This window comes from Dermacentor variabilis, chromosome 4, assembly GCF_050947875.1.
Source record: "Dermacentor variabilis isolate Ectoservices chromosome 4, ASM5094787v1, whole genome shotgun sequence".
Classification (NCBI taxonomy): domain Eukaryota; kingdom Metazoa; phylum Arthropoda; class Arachnida; order Ixodida; family Ixodidae; genus Dermacentor; species Dermacentor variabilis.
In genome coordinates, this window is record NC_134571.1 from 93,491,608 (window position 1) to 93,503,659 (window position 12,052).

At 47.3% G+C, this 12,052-nt stretch overlaps 1 protein-coding gene across 6 annotated transcripts in view; it reads left to right on the top strand.

Annotated features, from left to right (window-relative positions):
- The window catches only part of LOC142579516 (glycoprotein 3-alpha-L-fucosyltransferase A-like), a 155,192-nt gene that overhangs the window by 55,398 nt on the left and 87,742 nt on the right, over window positions 1–12,052 (top strand). The window lies entirely within an intron of this gene.

Consider the following 12,052-nt stretch of genomic DNA (forward strand, 5'->3'; position numbering starts at 1 on the left):
TAGTCTGAGAAGATTTATGATAAAAAGACATGTGTTGTATGCTCAGTGAATGACATTTGTTTGCCATTTGTCCATTGTCGAAAATTTTGAGAGTTTAGTCAAAAACGTAAGACCTGGTCCGTGCAAATTTGGAGGTTGAATAGTATAGCATCTATCGTGTATATACGACATACATAAACGTGTAGCTTCCATACACGTAAGTATATGGGAAACCTCACGGCGATGGCGAAAATTCGCCTAGAGTGTCCATATAAATGCTATCACCATGAAACAACTCACGCCTGTAGCGCGGATTCCGCGCTTCAGCAATCCCACCGGTGCTAGTTTTTTTTTTCTTTTTTTGGGAGGAGGTGCACTAAAGTTTCTTTAGCGTGTGCAAGTCGCAAGCATCCTCTAGATCGATATCTCGTCGAAGCTTCCATATATACGTACATGATGAGTCTTTTGTACTGAAATGGTAAATTCCTGGCACGCTATACTTTCTGCAATACGGGAAGTACACGTACAGTCGCAATCAAAAATACGTGGCCCACGGCTCCGGGTGCAGGAGCGGGTGCTGGGCCACACCGCGGCGCTGCTATCTCCATCGGGCGCCTGCTTTGAGGGTGCACCGAGTGACGCCAGTCATCGCCCTCACACTCGTGCCGCTCGTGCGGCCAAGTCACGCGCTTGAGAAATTTCAAGTTCGGCTGTTTCGCAGCTGACGGTCAGTTGGAAAGAGGGTTGGTTCGTCAGTGTGCGCTTGCCTTCCTCCCCGCGCCAGCTCGTGTTAGGCCGTTCGGCTAAACGCACGTAACGTATACCTGGCAGAGTCCGATTTGGTTTCACATTTCATGTTTACGTGCGCCTCGCGCCCGTCTATGCCGCGCTTCCGTGCTTGGCGTTTGAACGTACGGCGCACGTGCATGCAGGCTCTCAACGAAAGACGCTATGGCAAGGCATTGGTGCATAGGAGTAGCAAGCAAAGGGTCACCACTTTGTTGGTGTCAACGCCCGTCCTGACTAATGTTCCATTTTCGTTTAAGGCGAAAGCGTTTCTAGGCTCACTTTGCAGAAACCGTCTTAACCTGCTAGCCGTGCCCGGAAGCCGTCCGCCGCCGCCGTGCCAAGAACTACGGCAGCACGGCAAACGAAGCAAAATAAAAGCGCCCTCCTGTGCACTGACCATCAGCTGCGAAATAGCCGAACGCCGAACTTGAAATTTAGCAAGCGCGTGACTTGGCCGCACGAGAGTGAGGGCGAAGATTGGCGTCACTCGGTGCAGCCTCAAAGCAGGCGCCCGATGGAAATAGCAGCGCCGCGGTGTGGACCCGCAGCCACTCCTGCGCCCGTAGCCGTGGGCCGCGTATTTTTGATTGCGACTGTACGTAGCACACGTCAGTAAGTTGTGTTCCAACTTGCACTTCTTCAGCAATCGTTGTTTGAATATCGATTGCGCGTTTCCTTTCCCATCGGTGGTATTGCACGCGATACACGAGAAAAACCACTTGGGTGTCTGCAACCTACAGTCCCTCTGGCGGCTCCTGGTAGGGCAGGATGGTAGTATATATATGGGTGCACGGTCGTAAATGTTTGATGCATGCCTTCGCGTTCTTGCAGCAGTGCGCGAGGTATCTTTGCGCATAACTGCTTCTCGCTCATGCATTCTTAGTAACGACCACTGGGCTGGCCGGCATGGATAGCCGCGTATTAGGAGCAATGTGTCGGGCAAAGCGGCAGATAAATCGGCTCGCCGGCCACCGGAAGACCTTTATCGAAAGCTTCTGATCATCATCATCCAGGTTTGCAGAATGCGCATGACCATTAAAGCATGCATAAAGTGTGGCACGCGAGCATCATCTGACGGCTCCCCGGTGTAGGCTGTCAATTTTGCTCGTAAAGGGGTCAGGCAAGGAGACACAATCTCTCCAATGCTATTCACTGCGTGCTCGGAAGAAGTATGCAAGCTATTAAACTGGGAAGGCTTAGGAGTAAGGATCAACGGCGAATATCTCAACAACCTTCGATTTGCAGATGACATTGTCCTATTCAGCAACACTGGGGACGAGTTACAACAAATGGTTGAGGACCTTAACAGATAGAGTATAAGAGTGGGGTTCAAGATTAAGATGCAGAAAACAAAGATAATGATCAATAGCCGGGCAAGGGAACGAGAGTTCAGGGTCGCCAGTCGGTGAAGGAGTACGTTTCCCTAGGCCAATTACTCACAGGGCACCATGATCATGAAAAACAAATTTACAGAAGAATAAAAGTGGGTTGGGAGCGCATTCGGCAGACATTGTCAGACCCTGACTGGAAGCTTACCATTATCATTGGAAAGGAAGGTGTACAATCAGTGTATTTAACCGGTGCTGACATATGGGACAGAAACTTGGAGACTGACAAAGAAGCTCGTAAACAAGTTAAGGACTGCGCAAAGAGCGATGGAACGAAGAATGTTAGGCATAATGTTAAGAAACAGGAAGAGAGCGGTGTGGATCAGAGAACAAACAGGTATAACCGATATTTTAATTGACATTAAGAGAAAGAAATGGAGTTGGGTAGATCATATAATGCGTAGGTGGACCATTAGGGTTAAAGAATGGGTGCCAAGAGAAGGGAAGTGTAGTCGATGACGGCAGAAGACAAGGTGGGGTGATGAAATTAAGAAATTCGCAGGCGCTAGCTGGAATCGGTTGGCGCATGACATATGTAATTGAAGATCGCCGGGAGAGGCCTTCGTCCTGCAGTGGACATATATGATGATGATGATGACAACGACGATACTTAAGGCATAAGGGCAGATAAAAAAAAATCACCTGTGCATGTAGGACGAGTGCTAAAGTTTCATTGTCGCACACGCACTGTCCGGTGCAACCATCATAGTTCATCTGTCTGTGGACGTTTGGGTAGGTTACGGCAGACACCATAGCTCAAGAGGTACAGTTTTTGAGTTCCTTCCTTTCTTTGAATCACGTATTATCTCTATTTGGGTGTCGACATTATAAAAATTATTTCACAGCTGCTGGGAATCGTGCCGGAAGCTTTATGTTGGTGCTAACACATCTCTACAAGTTACGCATGAAACATTCGGCAGGGAGATAAACTTTAATGAGAGAAAGGTGAAGATGTCGGCCAGAGCGATGTGACTGGGCTGATACTACACACTGGGGAAGGCGTTTGCGGGAGCTACAGAGAAAGGATGGGAAGATAAAGGTGGTACTGCAAAGATAATGATGGTAGCTGCTTCATAGTTCCTCTGGAACTCGCGCATGCATTCTTCACGACACATCCACCTTGGCGGGGAGGGGTCCAGGCTATCGGAGCGTAGCCAGCAGACCGCATATATGGCATGCATTATTTGCACAGCTGTTCTCACCACAGGTGTATTTCAGCGAGATAGCAGCCGCTGCAGATCGTGAATTATTTGTCGCAGCATCGCCTAAATTACCTCGTCCGATATTGACGTCTCGCAGCACTCTCGTCTTTCTCGTTAATGTCCGGAGCTCCAGACTGCGGTGGCAAGTGAGGCCACCTACTCGTGTATAAGCTTGTGCATTTAGCTTTAATTATGAGTCCCCTCAGAATGTTCACCCGACCTCGTCTTAACGCGCCTTCTGTTAGACCGGCATAGCTAGAACCGAGGTGTTGACCTCGAGTTTGCTGACGACGCGAACGCTTCCTCCATTTGTACATTGATGCTGCCGCCTCTTTGTGTATCAAACTGCTCATCCTCATCTGTTGCAGTATTGTTCTCATTCTCTTTTTATCTTTGGACAATTTTTCGAGTTTGCCACTTGGAGGCTACTGCAATTCGAGAATTCGATTGGTCGGGGCTGCATGCACCGAGTAAGCATGCCGTCTGGTCAGTGGAGACCTCGCTAACATGGCCCAACTTTAAACACCTGCGACACTGCAGTGACCGGGGTCCACAAGGGCGCACCGGATGCCTCACGTAACACACCTTGATGTGAGCAAATAGGGTTTTTCCCACGAAAAGCAGCTAGCTTAACGCTTGTTGAGTGGCTGAAGCGATTGAAATCGATTACCTTTATTGGTGAGGACAAGAGCTCTTGCAAGGTTTTGTCGCTGATATCCATGATGATGTTAGAGATGACTCCGGGCCGAGTCCGATTACCATGTGCAATAAACGAGCCGACTGCCGCATGCCCGAGTATGCGCACGGTTTTCAGTTTTTCTCTAGGGTTACTCGCGTCGCCACCTGAATTGTTATTATGTTCTTCCCGGCAACAAACCGAGCTTTATTTATCCCTTTAGGGGTCAATCATTTTAAGGTAAGCACTGAGGATCTACCTGTGTATATAATTCAATTTTTAAAAGCATGTTACGTTGAACACGCGGTAAGCCTACGTGTGAGAAATTCGTCAATCGGCCATGGTATAGCTTTATGGTTATGGCATTACGATGCTGTTAGGTCGCGGGTTTGATCTCCGCCACGGCGGTCGCATTTCTGTGGGTATGAAATGCAAGAATACTCGCGCACGTAGACTTAGGTGCACGTTAAAAAACTCCTGGTGGTGGAAATTAATCCGGCCTCCCACACTACGGAGCGCCTCGTTATCATACCGTGGTTTTGGCAAGTAAAACTCCAGAATATTTTAGAGCAATAATAGTGTAATTATTCGCACTTCGTTACATAATCAACAAGCAAAAGTGACTTGACGTTAGTACGCTCTTTCGCGCTTATTCTCCCACCACGCAGTTGCCTTATTTCGCGGCGCAGCCAGGAAACAATGAACAGCGTTACCCCTATAAGAACAGGTAGGCTAAACGAAAACAGTCAGAATTGTTTCATACATAGACAGGCACAGAAAGCTTACGGCGTCAATCCCTGAGCACTTGTACTGGACTGCATACGACTACGTGGTCTTGCGTTTTCCCCCGCCTTAGGTGTTGCCCTATAGCTACTGAAGCATGGCGTTTCACTTTGTTGTTGCACTCGTGTACCCCTGCGTCGTTACTTCGGTTGAGAAGCCTTAATAAGGTATGTAATGTTTACTGTCGGAAATCGGTCACACACCCATTGTGCCAACACAATAAGATGCCGGTTGGCAACGGTAACTCGCCGGGAACACAGCGCTACTGCTGGCGAGCTTGTGCTCGGTACGCGGGCACAGTTCTGTGTTATATATGTATATACACCTGCTTGGACAGCATGCGGGGCTGCGCCGCGGTCCTAATGAAGACATACGGAGGACACCTGCCCTCGGTGGCTATATCCCAATTAAGGCCGACACAAACTGATTATGTGGATAGAAGGGTGAAGTTACAGGGCGGAGAACAACGCTTTTACCCAACCGGACACATGCGCGAACTGACGTAAAAAAAGCGCCCGACACGGTAACACAGAAATACACTCCGTGCTTGCGCAATGAGAATCGCATGCAGCGAACGAACGAAAAAAAAAAAAAGAAACAGAGGAGTGGACGAGAAGACTGGTTGTCGCATCCGTTAGCGAACTGAGTAGACAAGAAATCTTGTTATGCAGTCAAGCTAAATACCCTGAAGGAATTAGTGCTCGTCATGATTCATTTCTTTTTCATATTTATCGTATTTATTGTGGCCATCTTTGCCGAGCAACCACGCGACACGATTAATCGTGGCATGATTCTTCTTTCTATTCACTTCGAGATGAGAAGTAGCCTGCGCGTCACTACACCGTACAAACACCAGCCGCGGCAGCAAAGTCTAGCTTGACGTTCTGTCATCCTTAGATGCAATGTTTACTCAAGCGCAACCTTAGCGCAACACGCTTTTATTTCATTTACTTTTGCACTAATCGACTATGCGGACGAACTCGCTGCTATTGTGCAAGTCCAAGACGCTATCTAGCTGCTGTCGGGTGGTGGCAATGCCTGGGACATGTTCGTGTTGAGGTATAGCTGACAGCGGGCTCATGCTTTCATGCAGGGGGCGTGCATTACGAAATAGAATTTTACCGTTAACGTGCTGCCTCTACGACGGCGCCTGTGTTCGTCGTTGGATTGGGAGCACGTTAACGAACCCCAGGAGGCCAAATTAATCCGCAAGACCCCCACTGCGGCGTGCCTCAGAATCATATCGTGGTTTTGGCACGTAAAACCCCAGACCCTTTCTATCCGTGCTCGTCGTAAAAGCGGTACGTGTATTACTGAAAACGAATCCAATCACGATAATGGTTCCCGGTACATCGGTGCCCACCTGTGTGATATGTAACTGCATTCGGCCGAGTTTTTATATTCAAGATTTTAATGAGCCTAGACCTCGGGGATGTGGCTTAAATTTGTGCTGCCGAAGTTCTGGCTCCGATCTGGGAACGCTATATCGATTGGGCCGAAGTCTACGTTCACTTTTTCGCTGGAAGCGTCTGTTATAAATGCCGCACACTTTTTTCTCCGAACAAGCGAATTCAATTCTGCGCAAGTTTTTCACTCATGACGTTAAACTACGTAGTCTATCCAGCGGAGAGAGAGAAAGAGAAACAGGGTAGGGTTGAAGGGAAGGACGGTAGGTTAACCAGACGCACATCCGGTTTACTACACCGTAGTGGGAGAAGGAATAACGGGGTGAAAAAGAGAGAAGGAAGGGAAGAGAGAGAGAGAAGTATATGTAAATTATGGCTATAGGCATATTTGGGAAAGTGGGTAAAGGGAAGGGAGGTAGGGCGTGGCTTACTGTATAAAAGTTTCACATCGGAAGCTACGTAGTGAGTTAAGTGTCTCTGTAGTGAATTAAGTGGCAGGAGATGCAACGAAATTCGTTGTTTACCGATGAAAAACCGAAGTTGATAAATATTGAACTCTGTAGTTCTGCATTACTAAAATGAAATGCGCTAAAACACTTATCAGGCAAAACACGTAACAATCTGCCCTCCATGCCCCATACAGGGAATTCCGGGTACAGCAAGAAATACATGCAAACTTCCCTTAGCGTCCATTAATAGAAGGAAGGAAGGAAAGAGAAAAGCAGAAGGCAGGAAAGTTAACCAGAATAACGGCCGGCAGGCTACCCTACACTGGGGGAAAGCTCTAATTGCTCTTAGTAGCCCTTTTAGCAGAAAAAAGAAATTTGCGAAATTAGTGGCTCGTCCGTTTGCGAACTCCTCACCAGCTGTGGGTCAGGTGCATTTCGTTGAGCACCATTAAACAGCCTACACGTTATGTAGTAGCACAGAAGCAGTGGAGAATGCGGATTATCTGTGCAGTGTGAAGGCGCAGAGGGGTGGTCGTGCCCATGGCATGAGCCGCTAGTTTGTATATGCAACAAATTTGCACACTTAGTTTTTTTAGTTCTACCGTGTCACGATTTACAAGAAAGTTGCGGTATGGTAGCCCGGCTAACAGGGCTACCAATACAGATAGCGGTACTGTGAACTGTCAGGGCCTGCAACAGAACTAGAACCACGACGAAAAATGAAACCGCCTTTATGTTTATGACAATGCAACAGAAGACAAAAGAGAGGAATGTGCTACCGAGTTGTCAGGTATCATAAAAATAAAATCTGTTTAACTGATTGTTATTCAGCAGAACAGAAAAAGCCAAAGTAGGAAAATTTAGCCCTCCCGACTAGGTCAAGTCGGGACGCGCGACCTGCTAAGTTCGGGATGGCTGGCAACCCTAGTCAAGAGTCAAGCTTCCCCGGCCTTCTCCAGCCTTTCCTAATATAAAACCTCTCTCTCTCTCTCTCTCTCTCTCTCTCTCTCTCTCTCTCTCTCTCTATTTCTCATACATTATCACCGAAAGAAATGTCCCCTCTGATCCGTCCTAGCCAATCTTGCTCCAAGATGCGCATAACATCGTGTGACCGGACTGCATGCCACCACCGTCGACGTATAGATAGGTGTACTGTAATAGGGCAGTGTCTCTTCCGGCGGCGAAATCGTGGCTCTTTTTGCCATGAAGGACTTGGATGCTGCAGCGCTTCGGTGTGCTGCAGCGTCATCTGCCGCTGCAGCCTGGAGTCGTTGCTGGCAAGCGGAGCCATATTGGTGCAACACAGGGCCTTCGGGCTCAGCAGTTATGGTTGTCGCGGAGGTCATGCATGTCTGTCTGGAGCACGCCGATTGCTTTCTGCGGTTTTTCCTGCCGCCTTCGCACATTTATTATGTGCGCGGGGAGCGCTGAGATTGTAAGCGTTTTTTTTTTTTTTTTTTTTTGCATGGCGGTTTCTGCACAACGATTAGAACCACTCCGGGCTTCTTCAGCCCGGGCACATTGGGCACATTGCCTGCATTATTGCCCTTCGGCGCCCTTTTGAGGAGCGAAATGTCCGAACGATGGTGACAGAATTCATCACAAAGCATCATTGCTTTTTTTTTTCTTCAGCTAAACCTGGCGACTGCATTTCTAGCTGATGCAACGTGAAAAGAATCCCATGCAACCTGGCACAGCACAGGTGCTCTTTCCGGGCTTCTCATCCTCATGTGTTTCGAAATATTTTGATATCAAAAGCATATGCGTGTTAACCCTGCGGAACCAGCAGACTAGCGTTTGTTTGTCTTCTGCAACCGAAACACTGAACAGAGGATCAGGAACACTGCAGGATCTGTGAGGGGAAACGTGCAAGCTTAGACGGTTTATTGATCTATTCTAGCAGTTTGCATTATTTTTTTTGCTAATTATCATAATTTCAATTGTGTTTTGAGAGCATCTTGGCTTACAAATGCAGAAACTTTTGCTCAACAAATTTAAATTTCGCGCGCGCCTACCTTGTGGAGTCATCGCCGAAGCGACGACGGTTCTCCCATGTTTTGCTATAAGGACGACACACTGCCCTATCGTAGTGAGCCATTGTATAGCATCATCAAGCGGGGTGGTGGTTGCCAGTACACCATTTCGATCGGCGATCGATTATAGATAGCTTTCGTAACAAGCGGTCGTCTCACCGCAGTAGCGCAAATGTTTCTGAGTAGCTTTCGTAACAAGCGGCCGTCTCACCGCAGTAGCGCAAACGTTTCTGAGTGACTGGTTCGCAATGGATGAGCCGGACTCTCATTTCCTCCAGCCTCTGCAATTCTTGACACTCTCTCACTTAATGTTCCTGGGGTTAGTTTTGTTATAGTTGCGACTTATGTAAAACTGAAGGTGTCAAGGGTTCTATTGTGGCGGCCGCTGCATATGGCGAGGCCGTGCGGGCCCTATCTTGAAACTGATATGCGATGGGGACAGATTGCGCCGAGTGCTCATAGCCTCGTGTGCGCTGTGTTCTCGCCGCTTAGTTCGCGTTGAAGCAAGAGACAGCACGACGGTCAATTCGCTCGCTGCTGCTGCCGCGCCTCCTCACTCCAGCGTTTTGACAACGTGGTCATCGAGGTAGATGGGTTCATGTTTGCCTGTACGCGCGTTACACCATGCTTGTTAATTTAGTGAGTAAGCAAGTGTTTAAAGTTTCTACGGTCAATAAATCTACTATCCTTACTTCGTATAGCTGTCTACTAATTTGCTATCGTAATCGATGCTTCACCTTTCGGGCGAAACTGCGACTTCTTGCCTTTATCGACGACTGGCGAATATACTTTCAGTATTCACCGTGAGCAATTTGAGTTGGCTAAAGGAAAGGCGCAGTGCATATCTATTATTCATGCAACGTAAGAACACTGGAATTATTTTTGGCACGTGGTGCACTTACACAAACCGTCGCTTCTCACCAACAATGATGTTTCTCCGATAGGTGTGAACTACAGCGGAGCGCGAATATGCGAAATTTCGAATACGAATCGAATAGTCTCCACTAGTCTACTCTTCTTCGAGTCACCAATTCGTTAGTCAGCATTTCTGAATATTAGCTTGTTGGAATACGTGGAATAACAGTTTATTAGCATCTATAGACGGAGAAAGGCCGATACATGTGGTGGCTGTTCTCAGTGATTTTACTGCAGGATAGTCTGTTTATTTGAAGCAGCACCAGTTACAGCACGAGCGCATGCAGCAAGTGACTTCTCCAAAATAATTTAAAATCATTCAGTAATGATGCCTAGCCTTTAGGTAGCCTGGAATGCACGTTTCTCGAAAATGCAGTCTTATTGCAAAATTACCATATTGGTTACTTAGGATCACCATATTACCTGCATGTTGTTGAGGGATAACTAGGTAAAATGTTACCGTATAGGTGATCTTTAGTACATCATAAGCATTTCCTGGTCCGTGAAGATTCAGGTCCCTACGTTAATACCGTAAAGCTACATTGCGCCAGTGAGTTATTTTTGAAACGTTTCTATTCTCGTTAAAGCTGCGTCAATTATACAATACTTCTTGCATCGCTCCATACCGGGATTTCTAATGGGCTCTGCTAGCTCCGGCCGTTATGAATTCTGAAGCCGCCATAACGCTGACGTAACTCTCTGGAACAGATTATCTGTCTATATAGAACATACTCACGCAGTACCACTATGAACTTAGCCACTGCATGATTATGATGGTAATGAGCATTAGACATGGTATACCTACCCAAAACGGGGGTAGGTCAAGTAACAGGTGGTTGTAGGAAACGCACAGATAATAAATACAGGAATGAAGCAAAGATCGAGATAAAAAAGTAATTCTGCGCACGAAATACAAATGTTTAATTAAGTAGTCTGAACGGACGAATGAATAAGTACACTAAAGAAGGAATAAAAAGGTAATGCATGTGACGATTAGGACCGCAGAAAATTAGGGAGAAAAATAATAATAATAAAAACAGTAGAAATTAACCTGAGCGAGATTAATTATCATAACCTTTTCTACATGTCGTCGAAATCTCGATAGCAGGCGGCTGATGAAAGCTTCACGTATACGCTTGCGACTAGGAAAGTCTTCAGTCGCTTGCGTGCCTTCTACCTTATGGATGAGGAAGGGCAGGATGTTGCGCTAAAAAAAGAAAAGTACTAAGCAATGAGAACCACAGCAAAACACATGCATCGCTACACCGTTTCCATTCGGGCAAAGAGCAGCGTTTCTCATCTCCTTCTGCCTCTGAGAGTATGCGCATGAATACATCGGCAGCGAGGGCCATATCGAGAGTGCCGACTTAATGCCTCCGTGCACTTTCGGTATGAACAACACGGGACGAGCGCAGTTCCGCGCCGTGTGCTCATGGAAAGACTGCCGGTGCACGAGATGCCCAGTTCCTTGCCTATGCGGTGTCGCTGCTTAAGAAGCGTGCAAAGCCGTCACAGCGTCTGGCTCCGTTCCGGTGCGTGAATTCGCGGCGGGCGAGCGAATTTTATATTCTATCTCATCGCGTATTGTTACGCGCCGACACAGTACGGCCACGCTGAAACTCGAGCACTGCCGCGGTCACAGTTACACGCACAACGGCGCACCGTGAGCCCTGCAACCAGGTCGAAAAAAAAGAAGGAAGTTTTGAGACTGATTGAATTGTAGCACTTAACTGATTTACTCTTGTCAGCAGCACGTAAAGTGTGGTATGGTTCACTTGCACGTATTGAAGCGAAGAGAGAGAGAGAGAGAATAGGAAAAGTAGGAATGCCAAACAGACGAGCGTCCGCGGTTTGCTACCCTACACGGTGGTTGAGAGAAAGGGGGATAATAGAAAAAGGGAAAGAAGGAGGGCGTGAGCTGTGCGAGCCCGACGGAGAATGTGCTCTTCAAGAACTGCACTACTTGGAGAGTAGCTTTTTATGCAAGCGACAGATATGCTCATGCATGGTCCCAGTATTTTAGACGCAGAAAATTGCAGCAGTCTATACGAGCGAAGGAACACCTTATTCCCGCGTTGTTAGGGGTCTGTGAAGCGCGAGCATACATCTTGGAATTCATGCATGGTTCCATTGAACACTAATATGTTCGACAAACGCAGGGTGCTACTCGTGATCATGCGTAACCGAGCTGAGCTCAAATCCTGCTTTTCTCCGCCGAATCCTTGCCCTGTAATCTTTTGGAGCGAGCAGACAAACTAAGCAATTTTTTTTCCTCGTTCAAGTTTATACACTCTGGCAGGGTTCTCACGAGGATGATTAGCAATACGTTAACCCCAGGAAGCACGCAATGTGTAGAAGAGTTCCGATGTGAATTCAGTGGGTACGAAGGTGACTAACGTACCTATAAACTGAATCACAATTAAAAACGTCGC